The following is a 22,218-nucleotide window of genomic DNA, read 5'->3' as shown; positions in this document are numbered from 1 at the left end:
AATATCTTCATGACCTCAGAATAGGCAAAGATTCCTTAAACATGACTCATAAGCACTAACCATAAAGATAAAAAGATAATTGGACTTCATCAAAATTAAGATATTCTGTTCTTTAAAATACACCATTAAGAAGGTGAAAAGACAAGTCAGAATCTGGGGGAAGAAAGTCACAAGGCATATATCCAACAAAGGACTCATATTCTAAACATGTAAAGAACACTTACAAATGAATAAAAGACAATTTTTTTTTTTTATGAGGAAGGTTAGCCCTGAGCTAACATGTGTTGCCAATCCTCCTCTTTTTGCTGAGGAAGATTGGCCCTCGGCTAACATCTGTGCCCATCTTTCTCTACTTTATATGGGACGCTGCCACAGCATGGCTTGACAAGCAGTGTGTCGGTCGGTGCCCAGGATCTGAACCTGCGAACCCCGGGCTGCCAAGGCAGAGCGTGAGCACTTAACCCGCTACACCACGAGGCCGGCCCCGCCCCCCATTTTCTTTTTAAAGGCAAAAGAATTATTAGGCACTTTACAAAAGAGGATATAAAAAATGGGCAATAAACATGTAGAAATATGTTTAATATCATTAATTATCAGAGAAATGCAAATTAAAATCACCAAGAGACACCACTGTACACTCAACAGAATGGACAAAATTAAGAAGAATGCCAGTGCTAAGGATAGCAAGTATATAGAATGCTCATACACTGCCACAGGTATGAAGAGTCATGGACAAAGACAATCACTACCTAAGCACTGACTGCATCTAAAGCATTTCCTACTCTAACTCAGAGTCTCCGCTGTCCAACTGCTGGGAGCTTGGATTCTGACAGCCCCTTTGTGTTGAGTGTGGTTCAGGATATTTTGACCAGAGAAGAGGCACTTGACACAAGGACTTGCAATGCAGTTTTTTTTCTGTACAATATAAAGGGCAAGAAATGCCACAAGGATAGAGTTGTTGCAAATACAATTCCACCGTGTTTTTCTGAGTCCACAGAAAAGGAAATGCCATGGAAAGTGTTTATTTATGAGTGTTAAACAGCAGTTAACTTCATGAATACGGTGTTGACTTAGATTTCCATTTCCAACTTCATTTTTTATTCTTCTTTCAATTAATCCAATAGCTCTTTAAAGATTGTTTATAAAATAAAAATATTTTTTACTCCTGACCAGAAGCTTTCATTGAAATGTGGATTCTTGGAGCTGAAATTTCAGAAATATACTCCTCACACTTTAATTGGAAATAACCAAACGTTCAAAAGGCCAGGTCCCTTGTGCACCCCCAGGGAACACCTGGGCTGCCTGGGCAGGAACAGGCCTGTGCTGTCCTGTGGTGATGTGTCTCAGGCACATGATGAACAACTTGCTCCGAAAGGTCTTCCCTCCTTCCTCAACCCTCCTCTGTTCTCTTCCTCCCTCCATCCCTGTTTGTCTCTTTCCTTCTCTTTCCCTTTCCCTCCTTTATTGCATTCTCACATTGGAAGGTGTGGTTTAGCTTTGCACAAACAATTGAAAGATAAAAAGAAGAGGAAATGTGATTGACAATTTGTCTGAATGTTCATATGATTTGGACATTTTTCATTAACAGTAAGTCTTCCCATTCCAAAGAAAGTGATTTGGGTCATCAAAAATAAGGCAACACTTGTGTGAAGGTAAGGACAGTGGGAGGCTGTGTTGGGAAGAATTACACAGACCAGTTTGAACAGCTATGCATGCTACATGGATGTTCTCTAAAAAATTTTAAAGTGAAAACAAGATCCTATGTTTATTATAAATATGCCATCACAGTCTAAATATGCAAAATTATTGTCCAGCCTATTATTTCTGTCAAGTAGTAGTGAGTGATACAAATTTATGTGTTATTTTAATGACTATTGATCATCATATTATTTCAGGACATTTATCACTGGAATATAATCACAAGCTATGACCAACTAACATGCTTACTGTTTGATTTTTATTTTTTTATTTTTTATTTTTGTGAGGAAGATCAGCCCTGAGCTAACATCCATGCCAATCCTCCTCTTTTGGCTGAGGAAGACTGGCCCTGAGCTAACATCCGTGCCGATATTCCTCCACTTTATATGGGACGCTGCCACAACATGGCCTGACAAGTGGTGCATCCCTGCGTGCCCGGGATCCGAACCCGGGCCGTCAGCAGCGGAGCGCGCACACTTAACAGCTACGCCACAGGGCCGGCCCCCTAGTGTTTGATTTTTAATCCAATTTTGTATAAATGTACAATTCTAATAGTTGTGCCAGTAAGTGCACCAGACATTCCTTAAAAGCAGATGCATTTGTTCTTAACCTACCTTGAAATCCATCTAAGACAATGGTTTCAATCCCTCTCTGTTCATTAGGTTCACCTGGGGCACTTTAAAAAATACTGATACCTGGGCCTCACCTCTGGAGATCCTATTTGACTGGTCTGGAGTGGGGCTTGGGCAACGGTATGTTTAAATAGCTCCCGCCAGCCCATGATAGGACAGTCATGGCTGAGAACCACTGACCCAAGAGCTCTGTGATGGTGGGGCTGGAACTAACCTCATGAGAATGATATTTGACTCCTGGCTCAGAGCCAGGACCCTGAGGACATTTTAATGCAGAAGGCTCCAGAGTAAAGTGGCAGGAGCAGATGTGGAACAACAATATATTGAAAGGACAGAGGAAAAGGCTACTGACTCCAGGGAGGACAGTCCTGGCACCTGCTAAGGGCACTTAGTCACCAGCGTTTGTTGAGCATCCGCTCTATGCTGGATGCCGAGTTGTGTTGAGTGCTGGGGGCTGTTGTTGGGGGTCCCCAAGATCACCTTCAGGTTCAGTAAATCACTAGAAAGAATCTTAAGACTCAGAAAATCTGGCTCTCTCTTTCCCCACCCCCCTAGCTTTGTGCCTGAGGCGCTGAGCTTCTTGCCATTCAGCTGACCTTGCTGCCTCGGGCGGGAGCACAGCTTAAGCCAGTGAGTACTAGAGGAATCAAACAGGAGCAATGTCAGCAAGATGGAGGACTAGGAGATCCCAACCCTCACTCCATACAAAAGCCATGATGAAGTCAAATGTCCACAGATGAGGGTAACTCTGCAGAACCCTGGAGTACATTTAGGAGCTGCAGTGACCCAGAGGAGTGCAAAGACCAGGGATGGCTGCATAGAAAGGAGTAGGAAGCACTCTGCCTAAATTGCCCCATCCCCCAGGCTGGTGCGGCACTGGGAGGAATCACCTTGGCTGGCTGTGAGTTCCTCTTGGTGAGAGAGAGGGAGAGCGGGGGACCTCTGCAGCTTTGCCACGGAGGATTCCAGCAGCACTAGCTACTCCTGCAGAAGACTCCTGCAGTCGTTGCTGATACAGACCCCCGCCGCCAGATCTGCCTAGAGTCAGAGCTACTGTTTCTCCTGGAGCTGGAGCTACCAAGGGTCACACTGCCCCCCTCCGGAGCTGGAATTAGAAAAAAGAGTTTAGACTAACCAGAGCCCTGAAAAAGACTTCTAAATCCTACCTGCCCACTCCAGGATCACCGCATTCTTCCCTAAGGGAATGTGAGAAAATGAAGGAGGCGGAAGCCAAAGTCAAATGCTGTCACAGCACCAATCAATCTTTGCTGTAAAGTTTCATGTTTCATGGAATGATGCAATCAATGATTTAAGAATAATAGTAATAAAAACAGAGCAATCAGCTCTACCTGAATGTTCAGAATCCAAGGAGTAATGGCATTCTGGCTTTGAAGCCTCTGTCTTTATTTACATAGCAAATGAGACTAGTATTCACGGCCTTTGGAAAGATGCCCTTTCATATTTGACACTGAGCTCATCTGTACAAATAGAAAACCTTGAGAAAATGTGAGTCTGTCTTCCCTAGAGGCCACCATCTATTATGGAAACCCTGAGAGCCCCCCTTTGTCGTCCTTGCTGGGTCTGGACGTCACAGCCACCCCAGCACACATCCAGCCCACCGAGACAGCTTTGTTATGACTCTCATGTCTTCAGTTTGAATGTTCCAATCTCTTTGAGACATTTTACCCTGGGCTTCTTATGTTAATTAGGAGCTCAGTCATTTTTTTGGTGTGTGAGATATTGTTTATTGTAAAGCTCTTGTCTTCCTGCAATACATACCAAACAAAAGGTCGTTTTAAAGGCACTTCATGTTACAGGCAAGAACAAAAGAAAAGAATATATAGTGCTGTGAAATGTCATACTGCATGGTGGGCATGGTCTTGCTGTGCCTTTTTTCCCCCCATTTTTTTTTTATTGTAGCAAAATATACATAACATAAAATCTACCATCTTAACCATTTTTAAGTGTACAATTAAGTGGGCTGTGGATCTGTTTGAGTTGTATTGACATCTTAACAATATTAGGTCTTTCAGTCCATGGACATGGGATATCTTTCCATTTATTCATGTCTTCTTTAATTTCTCTTAGCAATCTTTTATAGTTTTCACTGTACAAGTCTTTCATATCCTTGGTCAATTCTCAAGTATTTCATCTTTTTGGTGCTGTTATAAATGGAACTGCTTTCTTAATTTCTTTTTAATATTTTTCATTGTAGTGTATATAAATACAACTGATTTTTGTGTGTTGATTTTGTATCCTGCTACTTTGCTCTATTCATTTATTGGTTCTAATAGGTTTTTTTTGGCAGGGGGACTCTTCAGGATGTTCTACATATAAGAGCATATTATCTGCAAACAGAGACAATTTCTTCTCCAATGTGTATGCCTTTTATTTCTTTTTTTTTTGCCAAGTTCCTCTGGTCTTGCCTAAGTGCTCTGGCTAAAACTTCCAGTACTACGTTGAATAGAAGTAGTGAAACTGGGCATTCTTTCTTTGTTCCTGACCTTAGAGGAAAAGCTTCATCTTTCCCCATTGGGTATTATGTTTGTTATGGGCTTTTCATATATGGCTTTTATTATGTTGAGGTAGTTTTGGAATCTAGTTATTTTTTAACATACCTTACTTTTCATTGTTTCAAGATTACATCATCCTCATTGGTGCCTTTAAACCTTCAGTAAACTGGGGTATATACAAGAGCTGTTACTTGTTAACAAATTATATTTTACACAAACGTTTACAATTTTAAGGTTTTTCAAAATTTAAACTCATAGCAAGTACTTAGCTTTTACAGGCCAGGGAGCCATATGCTTACATTTGTCGGTTTACATAAACACGTGCTTATTAGTGATGAGGCAAACATGTTCACAAATTTAAGGGAAAAATCACATTTATTAATACAAATTGCTTCTTTTTCCTTATACAATGCTGTCCAACAACAGTAAACAGAGGAAACGGTTCGGGGTCAGATATGCTTTCCATAATTTATAAATTATACTTTTCAGTCTCTTCACTGCCTGCAGCATCAAGTCCAAACTCTTAATTTCTTTTTAATATTTTTCATTTTAGTATATATAAATGCAACTGATTTTTGTGTGTTGATTTTGTATCCAAACTCCTTGGAGTGACAAACGAGGCTCACCATGGTCTGGTCCCTCCTACCTCTCTGACCCTGGCTGGAACCATTTCCCTAGCAGATCCCTTCACTCTAGCCGGGGCCAGTGAGCCCATGGAATTGGTATGTGATCTCAGCCTCTTTCTGCCTAGAATCCCCTTCCTACCTCTTCTTCCTCTGTTGAACTTCTACTTATCCTTTATGATACAGCTTGAGTTTCATTTCTTCCTTCTCAGGTCCCTCTCTTTCCTCATCTTTCTGGCCTAGCTGCCCAAATATGTGCTTACCTCTGTCATAAGTCCTTAAAATGTATTGCAATAGTCTGCTGTGATCATCTCCCTAGATAAACCTTGAGCTCCTGAAGGGCAGAGGTAGCGTTTTTCGTCACTACTTCCCCGGGGAGCATGGGCCTACGGCAGGTGTCACAGGCCAGTGCCCAACAATATTATCTGACAGAGGAAATGAGTTAAATTTGCATTTCATCCAGCTACCTACCACTCACACCTTCATTTAATATTTATTAAGCTCTGCTAAGGACACTGTAATGTGATAAGGGCAGGGGATGCAGAAATATCAAGCTGAAGATGCCACAGCTGCTTTCATCAACTGCCAAATAGAGGTAAGTACAAGGTGCTGCCAGGTCAGTGCAGGAAGCAACTGCTTTCTACTGATGAGACATAAGGAGACATTTGATTTGAACCTTAAGAGATGAACAGAATTTCATCAGTTCAGAGACCGGAGAAGCATTCAAGGCCATGGAACTGCAGGGTGGAAACAGATGAACTTAAATGATCATAAAAAGAATATGTGCTCATTTAAAACACGCAAACAAGACAGGTATTTTGTCATGACTCCCCAATCCCACACTCAGAGTAGAACTCTAACATGTTTCATCATACACATATATAATCTATGTTTTTGATTATGTGAAGTTTTTGTTGTACAAAAATGGGATCACACTGCATATGTTTCCTGCAACTTGATTTTTGACTCATATCACAGACTCCATTCTGTGTCACTACATCCAAATCAATGAACCTTTAGGTCATACTTTCATGTGGCTGGATGCCCAGGAAATAATTATGCTTTTTGACAGAATGGTGAAAAGAAACTTAATTGACATCATTGTTCTCTACGGTTTATGCACATAGGCACACACATGCTCATGTAAAAATAAACCACTCATGTTTTTACCCAGGACATGGATCAGAAAGTGTCAGACCCACTCAAGGAGACTATTCTTTTGCTTCTTTTCATTCTGAGGATTTTATAAATTTCTCTCTTAGATTTATATCAGGCTTTATGAACATCCCAGTTAGATTACAGGAACGCTGAGAAAAGAGCAGGGCTGTGACCTTTATGAGAATAAACAGGAAAAACTAACTCCAACAGGCTGGGGTCAGCAGATCAAGCAGCACTGCATAATGAGAGGGTTTCATGTGAACAGCGATGAAACAAACACATTTCACCTCTCATTTCCTTAATTTGTTGGTGTTTGCCTCAGCGTGATGGTAGAATGATTGTCCGCTCTCTTTAAGACATTAGTTTCCTTTGAGAGGAAAAAAGGAACACGTACAGGTTATTGGGAACTATTTATGTTGTATTTTCTCTTCTGCCGAAATGAATCTCTTATAATAATTCTGGTAACACCTGCAGGCTTCTAGAATATCAGAATAACAGGAAAATTTTGTGCTTAAAAGCAAAAATGTTCTGCCGAAAAGTATAAAGTTAAGGTAAACAATTCTTTCACAAAGTAAGAATTCTCTAAATTTTGCCCTTTACCCAATGCATTCAGTTGAACCATAAACAACTGCCAATATTCATTCTTTTTTTTTTGACCAGAAACAATGGTAATTTCATACAGTTCGAAGTAATACACCTATAAAAAATAAAGATATTAAAATTAAGGCCATTTAATAGACACTTCTATTTTTACATGTCTAGTTAAGACAGTCTGCTTAAGGTAGAACTTTGTAGAGAAAACAAACAAACCCGAAGCCTAACCTTGCTGTGTACTTTTACAAGCAAAAATGTATGTACATGTATACTTTATTATTCAAAGCAGCCAGTGTTGCACACGAGAGTTCACATGAAAGTATCCAAAACATTAGTCCATGAGAGAAAATATCTGGATGTGGTTGTATCAAGGATGTTTTCATTAGTAGTGTACCAAACTTAGAAAAGAAATTTCGCTCCTAAGATATATTAGTGTTTTCCTGTGATATACACGTAGGAGTTGGCTAAACACACACACGTGTCTACTGACATGAAGTCTGTGGTGTGGCCTGAGTCTGGCCTCTAGTTTTGCTCTGGCCCCTGACCCTGCACGTGTGACTTTGGGTCAGTCAACCTCTCTGGGTCAATTTCGTCCTTGAGAGAGACCTGCCTAGGTGATTTCTAGAGTTTCTTGCAGTTTTAAAATCCTGAGTTATCTGTGCAATGCATTCCTTTTGTCAACGTGATGCTATGCTGGTGATTCAACCACAGACTTGCCTCTCAGAGGTGTATTATTGCTCATTCCTCTGTTTTAGGAATGAGCACTTGGAACAACAACAGAAAGAAGAGGAAATAAAATGCTTGACCTTTGCCTGGTGTAGACTCATCAGAGCGAGACTCCACTTGCCAGGTTGATAGGCCTTGATATGCAGGGCTCATTCTCAGGGCTTATGATACAATTTCTGTCATTTATAAAAACTGAGGGGATGCGGGCTGTTACAGAAAGAAGAGAGGAGAGAAAAATAATCCAAAAGCCTGCTGGGTCACAGGGTGGCGGTCCCAGAGAGCTGAGTGGGTAGCCAGCGTCTCACCTAGACCTCAGCCTCATTCACGGTGTCAATGACAACTGCTCCTACTGCATCCACTCCCCGGGGCTGTTGTGTCCAGAGTGGGGGCGTCTGCTCCCCTGGGCCTGTCATTCAATGTTGAAAAAGAAGGCTCAACTTTCTCTCCTACTACTCCTCACACACCCTGGGGGCAGAGCCAGGCTCCAAGGAGCCAGTAAAGGTAACAGCTGCCCCTGAATATTTCTCCTGAAATTCTTCACTTTGTCATTGGGCCTCAACTTCTGATTAGGGATTTATTTGTTTAATTAGCACAGTGAATCTGAAGCCAGCAGCCACTCCCACTTGGGTGTGGTCAGCAGGCTTTCCTCTGAACACCTCCCTATGGCTGGGTTGACCTGTGGGCACCAAAAGGGGCAAGCGTGTGTGGGATCAAGGGGTGGAGGTGGGCAGGGCTCGTTGCACTGAGGGGTCAGCAGATGGAGTATCACTGTGTGGAGAGAAAGGGAGATTCAAGACCCCGACAAAGAGAAACTGGATTTATTAGGACATTTTGATCATGGTTAGCCCTGCAGGGTTTGTAGTCCTAGAAAAATAACCAGCAACTACGAGAGCATCTGAAACACACAAAGAAACAAACAAAATGATTTAGGACCAGTCAGTTCTGGAACAGATTCTGATAAGAAATACTTATTCTCAATTTCTCACGTTCACAACTGCCGTTTGCAATTAAGCCACTAGGTGTCAGCAGAGCACTGTGCTCGTCTATGGTCTGCCCAGTCCAACTGCTGTCACCCTGGAAGGACACACTATTATTTTTTAAACAATGGTTTTGTGATTTCTTCTTCTCATGGCATGTTATCTTGTAATCATTCAGTATAGTCTCTTTATTTGTTTTCTTACTTGCTTTCTCCCATGGCTAAGAATATCACACAGAAAACGGTTGGAAGTATTTTTGACAAAGATTGGCTGCCCAGATTCATCCTTCTGTTAGGTCAGATTGCAGCCTGACTCATCGCTGGTGTAGGTGGAGGCCATAACTGGACCTTCAGAGCTCTTCCCTCAGAAAATAATTGGTTTTTAAGCAAAATCATTTGCCCCCAAATTTTAACATGAATTTAAGAGGCATATTTAAAAGGGAAAATTTCATCAATAGCCTAAGTATTAAACAGATGAGGAAGAAAACAAAATATATTTAGTTGACACAGTATTTTAGTTCCCTATAAAACATTTATTCACTAAATAATTATAGATCAAGGGCCTACTTTGAACAACCGGGATTAAAAGAAATCATAATAGACCTTGCATGAATTGGCAATCAGAGCTAATAAAATCTTAATGCACTGTCTTTCCCCCAGTTAAATATATTTTTTAATTAAAAAACAGGGGCCGGCCGGGTGGTGCAAGCGGTTAAGTGCGCACACTCCGCTGGGCGGCCTGGGGTTCGCCGGTTCTGATCCCGGTCGCGCACCGGTAGTGTAGAGGAAGATGGGCGTGGATGTTAGCCCAGGGCCAGTCTTCCTCAGCAAAAAAGAGGAAGATTGGCATTGGATGTTAGCTCAGGGCTGGTCCTTCCTCACACACACACAAAAAAACAGCTCTATTGGGGTATAATTTGCATACCGTAAAATTCACCCATTTGAAGTGTATAATTAAGTTATCACCACAATACAGTTTTAGAACATTTTCATCACCCCCAAAAGCTCCCTCATGCCCATTGGCACCCAATTACTTGTTAAATATGATTGTTACAGGAAGATGCACTTGCATGCAATTATTTAATATTTAATTTATTTAGTGGAAGAAAATGTTTCTCTTGCCTTTGGGGATGTGTCTCCAAATTACCTACTCAAATTTTGTTCATAGCCCTTCATCACATACCATCTGCTCTAAACAACAGATTTTTCTCGTCTCCACAGTATCGTAGGTTAATTCACTCCTCTGGCTCTTTGCTCCTTCTAGTCCCTTGTCTGGTTGGTCCAGTTCTCTTATCCAAATCTCTCCATCTTTTAAGCTGCAGCTCAGACTACACCGTCTCCCTGAAGCCTCCTTGGCTGTGCTGATACCTGGCCCTCCCACCTCGTTGCTTCTGGTTTGTAGAACCTGAATGCATTTCCTTTCTCTACAATTGAGCTTTGAATGCTTTGAGGCTGGGCTGGTCAGATACACTCTTTCTCTAGCATCCCTGACCTCTGGCGCTCAACTCAACAAACCTGAGTTGACTGACCAATTGACTGCAGAGCAGGAGAAGGAAAATGGTGACAAGAGGGGAATTGGTTGACACTGCAGAATTGCAGTCAAGGTAAACTCAAAATTAGAGGGACAAATCAATCTGTGTGCCCAGTGATCTTCTGAAGTAGAAAGGAGTGAGAAGGGAAATGAAATGTATCAAGGGACTATTTGCCAAGCTATTTTTTTTTGTGCAGTATTTTGCATAATTCTAACAAATTTGCAGCTGAGATAACTGGGGCTCAGAGAAGCTAAGATACATGACCAAGACCACGTAGCTTTAAATGAAGTAAAAATTCAAATACGGGCCTGGTATTTTGCACATAGCCGTGCCATGCCTCATGTGCACCTTCCCCTCAGTGACATTGTTCAGTTCAGCATTTCTCAAGAACCACGCAATCCCCAGGCTCCCAGGAAGAGAGAAGCTACCTGTCAACTCCTCATAACTAGAGTTCACCAGGAGGTCACCCCTGAGAGCCTGGGGTTTGGGCCCTGTGAGGTCACCTTGTGCCCTACTACAGTGGAAAGCCCCTGGGAAAGAGAGTAATCAATAACTATCGTACAAAATAAAGTGAGGTCATTACCGTAGGTGATGCTCAAACACCATAGGGATTCAAGGAAGGGAGAGTGATCTCTCATTGAGAGGAAAAGAAAAGCTTTATGGAAAAAATGTGGTGTTTGAGATAAATCTTGAAGATTGGGAAGACAAGTCCAGCTGTGGAAATGGTCTGTACAAAGGTGACTGTGCAGAAGGGAATTCCTATTCATGAATAGGAATAGGGCTTAGAGCGCTCTCCTTACAAAGGCGGGCTCTCAAGGCTGGGCTGGGCTGGCATCTGGGAAATTAACTGGTAAACAGTTCCCTACATTACTGTGAAACTTTCCCTAAACGATAAGAGTGGCTCACTGTGCCTAGGTTGTTTGTGCAAACGATATTGTTTATGCTGATTACCTGCTTTCTGTCTGGGAATCTGGAATTTTGGTACATGCTAGGCAGAGGGTGCCTATGTGACCAGCTCCCTGTACAAATCTTGCACACTGGGTCTCTGTGAGCTTCCCTGGCAAAGAACACATCACATATGTCATCACACTCACTGTTGGAGGAGTTAGTGGATCCTGTGTCTATACTGGAAGAGGACTCTTGGGAGCTGATGCCTGGCGTCCTCCAGACTTTGCCCCATGTGCGTTTTCCCTTTGCTGATTTTGCTTTGTATTCTTTCCCTGTAACAAATCTTAGCCATGAGTTTGATTATATTCTGAGTTCTGTGTGCATTCCTAGCAAATATTGAACCTGGGGATGGTCCTGGGGCCCTGTAGACACAGTGGCAGAATTAGAAGCATATTGTGCATTGTTTAGCAAGGTTTGACTGCAGTGTAGGGTGTTTGTAGGAAGACAAGGCAGGAAAAGTAGACTGAGGTTGTTTTATGAATAGTCTTATTTGCCAGCATCTTTCTGTTTTTGATTTCAAACGTATTCCCTTCTGTTTAGAGAACATACTTTGTATGATTCTAATTCTTTTAAAAATGTGGAATTTCTTCCTATGATATGACCCAGGATCTGGTGGCTCTTACTGAGTGTACCATGTTCACTTGAGAAGAATCTGCATTCTTTTCTCGTTGGGGGAAGTGATCTATGAATGTCAGTCAGATCTAGTTGGTTGATGGTGTTGTTCAATTCTTCGTATCTTTGCTGATTTTCTGTCAACCTGATCTGTCAATTACTGAGAGAACAGTTTTGAAGTCTCCAATTTTGTTGATTTTCCTTTCAGTTGTATCATTTTTTGCTTCATCTATTTTGAAGTTAGCTTGTTAGGAGCATACACACGTTGTAATGTGTATGGACTGTTATGTCTTCTTTATTTTATCATTATGTTGTCAATTTAAAAAGCAAATTCTCCTGTTATTTTATGTAAAAATGAGTTTATTCAAGAATAGCCAAAAGAATTGCAATCCAGGATGTGCATGCTGGGCCAAACCATAGGAAAATCCAGAAAGCAAAGGAGGGGAGCTGCCTATATAGAGAAAAAGAGAGAGTGGGGAGGGGCTGTTCTCAAGGAAAGTCCACTGGGGGAAAGTAGCAGTTCAGGGCAGCAATGGCTTCTCATTGGCTGAGCTTCAGTGTTTCTCATTGGCTGGGCTGTTGCCAGTGGGGAGAGAAATCTTCATTTATTAGTAAAGTAGTTTTACCTTCAGTTGGAGATTCCAGCAAGCGTCCCTTCTCGGTTCCTGTTTGTGTAATTGTTGATATGTGGTAGGGCATGAGAGCTCCCCCTACAGGCCTTCTCGAGTCCAATTTAGTTAAGGTTTTTTTTCTTAATTTCCACAATGTAATTAATGTCCCTCTTTGTCTCTGGAAATTTTCCTTGCTGAGGAGCTTACCTCTTCTGAGATGAATAAAGTCATTCCAGCTTTCCTTTGATTGGTGTTTGCATGGTACACTTTTTCCACCATTTTACTTTCCATCTACTTAGTTTTAAACGTAATATATTTGAAGTGAGTTTCTTGTAGAAGGTGTATTGTTGTGGCCATTTAAAAAAAAAATTCATTTAGACAATCTCTATCTTTTAATTGGTGTGTTTGGGCTGTTTACGTTTAAGGTAGTTGTCGATATACTTGTATTTAGGTCTACTATGTTATTATTTGTTTTGTTTGTTTTATTTTTCCTCCCTCTTCTTTCTTGACTCCTTTTTTATCATTTGAATTTTTTTTAGAGTTCCATTTTAATTTATTAAGTTTTTGACTAGAGCTTATTGTACAGTTTTTCTTTTAGTGGCTGCTCTAGAGATTATAAGATTCATATTTAACATTTCACTGTCTACTCAGAGTCAGTATTTTACCATTTCAAGTGGAATGTAGAAGCCTTACCAATATAAGTCCCTTCATCCTCCCCTATTCGTGTTGTAGTTGTCATGTGTATTACTCCGACATATGTTGAAAACTCCATTAGGCAATGTTACATTGTTTTTCCTTTCAAACATCATACATACATTAAAGAACTTAAGAGAAGAGTAGTGTACTATATTTACCCAGATATTTACCACTTCTGTTTCTCTTCCTTCACATCTAATAATCAAGTTTCCTTCTGGTATCTTTTCCTTTCTCCTTGAAGAATGTCGTTTAGCATGTCTGCTGGTTATTAATTAATTCATCTGAAAATATCTTAATTTCATCTCATTACTAGGATATTCTCACTGATTATTGAAATCTGGGTTGACAGTTCTTTTTTTTTGGCACTTTAAAATTGTTGTGCCTCTCCTTCTGGTATCCATGGTTTCTTTTGAGAAATCTACAGTCATTCAAATCATTGTTTCCTTGTATGAAATACATCGTTATTCTCTGACTCCTTTTTCTTCTCCAGCTTTATTGAGATGTAATTGACATAAAATATTATGTAACTTTAAGGCATACAACAGGATGATTTGTTAAACATATGTATTGTGAAATGATTATCACAATAAGGTTAGTTAACACCTCCACCACTTCACATAATTACCAGTTTTTTTTGTGGTAACAATGTTTAAGGTTTAATATTTACTCTCTTAGCAACTTTCAAGTATATAATACAATATTGTTAACTATCGTCACAATGCTGTACATTAGATCCCCAGAACTTACTCATCTTGCAACTGGAAGTTTGTAACCTTTGACCAACATCTCCTCATTTCCCCCATTCCCCAGATACTGACAACCACCATAATACTCTCTGTTTCTATGAGTTTGGCTTTTTTAGATTCCACATATAAGTGAGATCGTATAGTATTTGTCTTTGTCTATCTGACTTATTTTACTTAGCGTAATGCCTTCAAGGTTTATCCATGTTGTTGCAAACAGCAGGATTTCCTTCTTTTTTTTGATTAATATTCCATTGTGTGTGTGTATATATATATATATATATATATATATATATATATATATATATATATATATATAACATTTTCTTTATCCATTCATCTGTCAATGGTCACTTAGGTTGTTTCCGTATCTTGGCTATTGTGAATAATGCTGCAATGAACATGGGAGTGCATATATATCTTCAATTTCTTTCCTTTGGATAGATTCCTAGAAATGGAATTGCTGGATCATGTGGTACTTCTATTTCTAATTTTTTGAGAAACTTCCATACTGTTTTCCCTAGTGGCTGCACCAACTTACATTCCTACCAACAGTGCACAAGTGTTCCCTTTTGTCCACATCCTCACCAGCACTTGTTGTCTCTTGTTTTTTTGATAATAGCCATTCTATCAAGTGTTGGATGATATCTCTTTGTGGTTTCTATTTGCATTTCCCTAGTGATTAGTGATGGTGAGCACCTTTTCATGTACTTGTTGATCATTTGTATGTCTTCTTTGTAGAAACACCTATTCAAGTTGACTGCCATTTTTAAATTGGATTGTTTGCTTTTCACTATTGTTTTGTATGAATTCCTTATATATTATTTTATATTATGATATTTTAATGTAATATTTTAGAAATTAACCTCTTATCAGATATATGGTTTGCAAATATTTTCTGCCATTCTGTACATTTCCTTTTCATTTTGTTGATTGTTTCTTTTGCTGTGCAGAAGCTTTTTAGTTTGACGTAGTTCCACTTGTTGATTTTTACTTTTATTGCTTGTGCTTTTGGTGTCATATCAAAAAATCATTGTCAACATCTATGTCAAGGAGATTTTTCTCTATGTTTTCTTCTAGAAATTTAATGGTTTCAGGTCTTAAATTTAAGTCCTTAATCCATTTCAGGTTAACTTTTGTGACTAGTATAAGATAGAGGTCTAACTTCATTCTTTTCCATGTGAATATCCACTTTTCCCAATGCCATTTATTGAAGACACGTTCCTTTCCCCACTGAGTATTCTTGGCTCTATTGTCAATTATTAGTTGACTGTATATGCATGGGTTTATTTTTGGGCTCTTTATTCTGTCCAGTTGGTCTATGTGTCTGTTTTTATGCCAGCACAATACTATTTTGATTACTATATCTTTGTAATATAGTTTGAAATCAGGACGTGTGTTGCTGCCAGCTTTGTTCTTTCTTAAGATGACGTTAGCAATTTGGGGCCTTTTGTGGTTCCATATGTATTTTAGGATTTTTTTTTTCTATTTCTGTGAAAAATGCTATTGGAATTTTTTTTTTTTTGGATTTTTTTTTATTGATGTTTTAATGGTTTCTAACATTGTGAAATTTTGGGTTGTACATTATTGTTTGTCCATCACCATATATATGACTCCCTTCACCCCTTGTGCCCACCCCCCACCCCCACTGCCCGTGGTAACCACAGTCCAGTTTTCTCTGTCCATGTGTTGGTTTATATTCCACATATGAGTGAGATCATACAGTGTTTGTCTTTCTCGTTCTGGCTTATTTCACTTAACATAATACGCTCCAGGCCCATCCATGTTGTTGCAAATGGGACGATTTTGTCTTTTTTTATGGCTGAGTAGTATTCCATTGTATATATATACCACATTTTCTTAATCCAATTGTCAGTCGAGGGACACTTAGGTTGCTTCCACTTCTTGGCTATGGTGAATAATGCTGCAATGAACATAGGGGTGCATAAGCCTCTTTGGATTGTTGATTTCAGGTGCATTGGATAGATTCCCAGTAGTGGGATGGCTGGATCATAGGGCATCTCTATTTTTAATTCTTTGAGGAATCTCCATACCGTTTTCCATAGAGGCTGCACCAGTTTGCATTCCCACCAGCTGTGTATGAGGGTTCCTGTTTCTCCACATCCTCTCCAACATTTGTTGTTTTTTGTCTTGGTGATTATAGCCATTCTAACAGGCGTGAGGTGGTATCTTAGTGTTGTTTTGATTTGCATTTCCCTGATGATTAGTGATGTTGAGCATCTTTTCATGTGCCTGTTGGCCATCTGTATATCTTCCTTGGAGAAGTGTCTGTTCATTTCCTCTGCCCATTTTTTGATCGGGTTGTTTGTTTTTTTGTTGTTCAGTTGTGTGAGTTCTTTATATATTATGGAGATCAACCCCTTGTCAGATGTATGTTTTGCAAATATTCTCTCCCAGCTGGTTGGTTGTCTGTTCATCTTGATTCTGGTTTCATTTGTCTTATAAAAGCTCTTTAATCTGATAAAGTCCCACTTGTTTATTTTTTCTTTAGTTTCCCTAGTCTGGGTAGGCATGTCATCCGAAAAGATTCCTTTAAAACCAATGTCAAATAGCGTGTTGCCTATATTTTCTTCTATGAGTTTTATAGTTTCAGGTCTCACCTTCAGGTCTTTGATCCATTTTGAGTTAATTTTTGTGAATGGCGATAGCACGTGGTCCACGTTCATTCTTTTGCATGTGGCTGTCCAGTTTTCCCAACACCATTTATTGAAGAGACTTTCCTTTCTCCATTGCATGTTCTTAGCACCTTTGTCGAAAATTAGCTGTCCGTATATGTGTGGTTTTACTTCTGGGCTTTCAATTCTGTTCCATTGATCTGTGTGTCTGTTTTTGTACCAGTACCATGCTGTTTTGATTACTATTGCTTTGTAGTATGTTTTGAAGTCAGGGATTGTGATGCCTCCTGCTTTGTTCTTTTTCTTTAGGATTTCTTTAGCTATTCGGGGTCTTTTGTTGCCCCATATAAATTTTAGTATTCTTTTTTCTATTTCTGTGAAGAATGTCATTGGGATTCTGATTGGGATTGCATTGAATCTGTAGATTGCTTTAGGTAATATAGACATTTTAACTATGTTTATTCTTCCAATCCATGTGCATGGGACATCTTTCCATTTCTTTATGTCATCATGGATTTCTTTCAATAATGTCTTGTAGTTCTCATTGTATAGGTCCTTCACCTCCTTGGTAAGATTTATTCCTAGGTATTTTATTCTTTTTGATGCAATTGTAAATGGTATTATCTTTTTGAGCTCTCTTTCTGTTAGTTCATTATTAGCATATAGAAATGCAACTGATTTTTGTAGATTGATTTTGTACCCTGCAACTTTGCTGTAGTTGTTGATTGTTTCTAATAGTTTTCCAACAGATTCTTTAGGGTTTTCTCTATATACAATCATGTCATCTGCAAATAGTGAGAGTTTCACTTCTTCGTTACCTATTTGGATTCCTTTTATTCCTTTTTCTTGCCTAATTGCTCTGGCCAAAACCTCCAGTACTATGTTGAACAGGAGTGGTGGGAGTGGGCAGCCCTGCCTCGTTCCTGTTCTCAGAGGAATGGCTTTCAGTCTTTCCCCGTTGAGTATGATGTTGGCTGTGGGTTTGTCATATATGGCCTTTATTATGTTGAGGTACTTTCCTTCTATTCCCATTTTATTGAGAGTTTTTATCATAAATGGATGTTGTATCTTGTCAAATGCCTTCTCTGCGTCTATTGAGATGATCATGTGGTTTTATTCTTTGTTCTGTTGATGTGATGTATCACGTTGATTGATTTGCGGATGTTGAACCATCCCTCGTCCCTGGTATAAATCCCACTTGATCATGGTGTATGATCTTTTAATGTATTGTTGTATTCGGTTTGCCAATATTTTGTTGAGGATTTTTGCATCAATGTTCATCAGTGATATTGGCCTGTAATTTTCTTTCTTTGTATTGTCTTTGTCTGGTTTTGGTATCAGGGTGATGTTGGCCTCGTAGAATGATTTAGGAAGTGTTCCATCTTCCTCTATTTTTGGAATAGTTTGAGAAGGATGGGTATTAAATCTTCTTTGAATGTTTGGTAAAATTCACTGGAGAAGCCATCTGGTCCTGGGCTTTTATTTTTTGGGAGGTTTTTGACTACTATTTCAATCTCTTTACTTGTTATTGGTCTATTCAGATTCTCCATTTCTTCTTGGTTCAATTTTGGGAGGTTGTATAAGTCTAAGAATTTATCCATTTCTTCTAGATTGTCCAATTTGTTAGCATATAATTTCTCATAGTATTCTCTTATAATCCTCTGTATTTCCATGGTATCCGTTGTAATTTCTCCTCTTTCATTTCTAATTTTATTTACTTGAGCCTTTTCTCTTTTTTTCTTACTAAGCCTGGCTAAGGGTGTGTCGATTTTGTTTATCTTCTCGAAGAACCAACTCTTTGTTTCATTAATCCTTTCTACTGTTTTTTTGGTCTCAATTTCATTTATTTCTGCTCTGATTTTTATTATTTCTCTCCTTCTGCTGGCTTTGGGCTTTGTTTGTTCTTCTTTTTCTAGTTCTGTTAGGTGTAATTTAAGGTTGCCTATTTGGGCTTTTTCTTGTTTGTTAAGGTGGGCTTGTATCGCGATGAGTTTCCCTCTCAGGACCGCTTTTGCTGCATCCCATATGGTTTGATATGGCATATTATCATTTTCGTTTGTTTCCAGATAGTTTTGTTTTTTTTTTAAAGATTTTATTTATTTTATTTTTTCCCCCCAAAGCCCCAGTGGATAGTTGTATGTCGTAGCTGCACATCCTTCTAGTTGCTGTATGTGGGACTCGGCCCCACGATGGACGGAGAAGCGGTGCCTCGATGCGCACCCGGGATCCGAACCCGGGCCACCAGCATCGCAGCGCGCGCACTTAACCACCAAGCCACAGGGCCGGCCTCCAGATAGTTTTTGATTTCTCCTTTAAGTTCATCAATGATTCATTGGTTGTTCAGTAGCATGTTGTTTAATCTCCACATTTTTGTCACTTTCCCAGTTTTTTTTTTCATGGTTGATTTCCAGTTTCATAGCCTTATGGTCTGAAAAGATGCTTGTTATGATTTCAATCTTCTTAAATTTATTGAGGCTTGCTTTGTTTCCCAACATATGGTCTATCCTAGAGAATGTTCTATGCGCGCTTGAGAAGAATGTGTAGTCAGCTGTTTTTGGATAGAGTGCTCTGTATATGTCTACTAGGTCCATCTCGTCCACTTTTTCATTTAAGTCTACTATTTCTTTATTGACTTTTTGTCTGGATGATCTATCCATTGCTGTAACGGGGTGTTAAGATCCCCTACTATTATTGTGTTGCTGTTGATTTCTCCTTTTAGGTTTGTTAATAGTTGCTTTATGTACATTGGTGCTCCTATGTTGGGTGCGTATATATTTATAAGTGATATGTCTTCTTGATGGAGTGTCCCTTTTATCATTATATATTTCCTTTCTTTGTCTTTCTTAACCTGTTTTATCTTGAAGTCTACTTTGTCTGATATGAGTATGGCAACACCTGCTTTCTTTTGTTTGCCATTAGCTTGGAGTATTGTCTTCCATCCTTTCACTCTGAGCCTGTGCTTGTCTTTAGTGCTAAGATGTGTTTCCTGAAGGCAGCATATTGTTGGGTCTTGCTTTTTAATCCATCCTGCCACTCTGTATCTTTTGATTGGAGAGTTCAATCCATTTACATTTAGGGTAATTATTGATATATGAGGGCTTAATGTTGCTGTTTTGTCACTTATTTTCTGGTTCTTTTGCATTTCCTTTGTTTCTTGTCCCATTTGTTTTGGACTGCCAATTCAGTTTGGTTGTTCTGTCTTATGACTCTTCTAGTTTTCTCTTTGTTTATCATATGTGGTTTTGTTTTGATTATTTGGTTAGTGGTTACCTTGAGGTTTGGGCAAAAAATCTTGTGTATGAGATAGTCCGTTATCTGATGGCCTCCTATTTCCTTATACTAAGTCAATTCAGTCACTTTCCTCTTCCCCTTCTAAGTTGTTCTTGTTATACCTTATTCTATCTTGTGTTGTGGCTGTGTGTTTACAGTGATGAGGTTAAATTTATTTTTGGTGAATTTCTTCCTTTGATCTTTGAATTTAGTATTTAAGTGGTTGCTAACCTATTCCGGTAAAGATCTACTATTTTTCTGAGTTTGTCTACCTACTTTTCTCCTTGTTCCAAGCTTTGTGTTCCCTTTCTCTTCTTTTTTTCAGGCCTGAGGGCCTTCTTGAGTATTTCTTGTAGTGGGGGTCTCGTGGCCATGAACTCCCTTAGCTTTTGTTTATCTGGGAGAGTTACTATTTCTCCATCATATTTGAAGGATATTTTTGCTGGGTAGAGTATTCTTGGCTGAAAGTTTTTGTCTTTCAGTATTTTGAATATATCATTCCAGTCTCTTCTAGCCTGTAAAGTTTCTGTTGAGAAATCCGCTGAGAGCCTGATGGGAGTTCCTTTGTACGTTATTTTTTGTTTTTGTCTAACTGCCCTTAATATGGTTTCTTTGTCATTGACCCTGGCTAGCCTTACCACTAGGTGTCGTGGTGAAGGCCTTTGTCTGTTAATATATATAGGTGTCCTGTTGGCTTTGCTTACTGGTATTTCCTGCTCCTTCCCCAGATTTGGGAAATTCTCAGCTATTATTTCCTTGAATATGCTCTCTGTTCCTCTTTCCCTCTCCTCTCCCTCAGGAATACCTATAATTCTTATGTTACATTTTCTAATAGAGTCAGATATTTCTCGGAGTCTTTCTTCATTTCTTTTTAGTCTTAGTTCTCTCTCCTCTTCCATCTGGAATATATCTGTATTCCTATCCTCTAAGGTGCTAATTCTTTCCTCCATATTGTCAGCTCTGTTCTGTAGAGATTCCAGATTCTCCTTTATCTCCTCTATTGTGTTCTTCATCTCCATCAACACTGATTGGTTTTTCTTTATGATTTCAATCTCTTTTGTGAAGAAACTCCTAATCTCATTGAATTGTTTGTCTGTGTTGTCTCGTATTTCGTTGAGTGTTTTTATGATAGCTATTTTGAAATCTCTGTCATTTAGTTTATGGATTTCTGTGTCTTCGGGGTTGATTTCTGGGTGCTTGTCATTTTGTTTCTGGTCTGGTGATTTCATATATTTTTGCATTGTGGTTCCCGTGTTGGTTTTGTTTTTCCTCATCCTGGAAATCTCTGGTTGCAATTTCCACCTGCCGCCACTGTCTGGTGGTAAAGGGCTGTGTAGTCTAAGCCCCCTGCGTTCTGCCCCGGTTTTTCTGCTGCGATCCGCAGTTTTGTTTGTTTGTTTGTTTTTTTCCCCGCTGCGATCCACGGGTCTAGTCGTTTGATCAGGTCTGCCGCGGATCGCTTGGTCTGGTCTGTCGTGGATCACTTGGTCTGGTCTGCCGCGGATAGCTAGGCCTGGTCTGGTCGTTTGAGCTTCAGAGTCCGGTTTGCCGGGAGGAGGAAGCTCTCTCTTTTGCCCTCTGGGTCCCGGACGTGGGAGACTTCTCGTTTGCCCCTCTTTATCCGCTCTCTGGGGTGCTCAGATGTTGATGGTAGCCCTGTGGCTCCTCTGAGTCCTCTGTGCGGGAGTTTCCCACTGGCTGAGAGAGTCCGAAGAGCCACGGTTTCCCCGCCGAGGGCCGCCCCTCCCCCCTCTCTGGGAGCCGCGCGGACTGGGATCGCTGATCTGATGGGGAGGGAGAGGAGTTCTCCTTACCTCTCCCCACTTCCTCCGGGGGCCCAGCACGTTCCGCTCTCAGATGTGCGGCAGTGTGGATCCCTCCGCTCTAGCTTTTCACTGTCTGGGATTCCGTTGTTGGTCTGTGACTGTTGCTTTTGTTGTATCTTGTCGGGGGAAGAGTTCACGGGAAAGCTCACTCCGCCATGATGCTGACGTCCTGCTATTGGAATTTTGATAGGGATTGCATTGAAACTATAGATGGCTTTGGGTAATATGGACATTTTAACAATATTAACTCTTCTGATCCATGAAGATGAAGTATCTTTCCATTTATTTGTATCGTTTTCAATTTTTTTCATCAGTGTCTTATAGTTTTTGGTGTATAGATCTTTCACTTGCTTGGTTAAATTCATTCCTAAGTATTTTATTCTTTTTGATGCTACTGTAAATCAGATTGTTTTCTTTATTTCTT

Source organism: Ceratotherium simum, chromosome 20 (assembly GCF_057802395.1).
Source record: "Ceratotherium simum simum isolate JZ-2026a chromosome 20, ASM5780239v1, whole genome shotgun sequence".
Taxonomy (NCBI): Eukaryota; Metazoa; Chordata; class Mammalia; order Perissodactyla; family Rhinocerotidae; genus Ceratotherium; species Ceratotherium simum.
The sequence above is the reverse complement of the archived record's forward strand: the minus strand, read 5'-3'. Positions refer to the sequence as shown.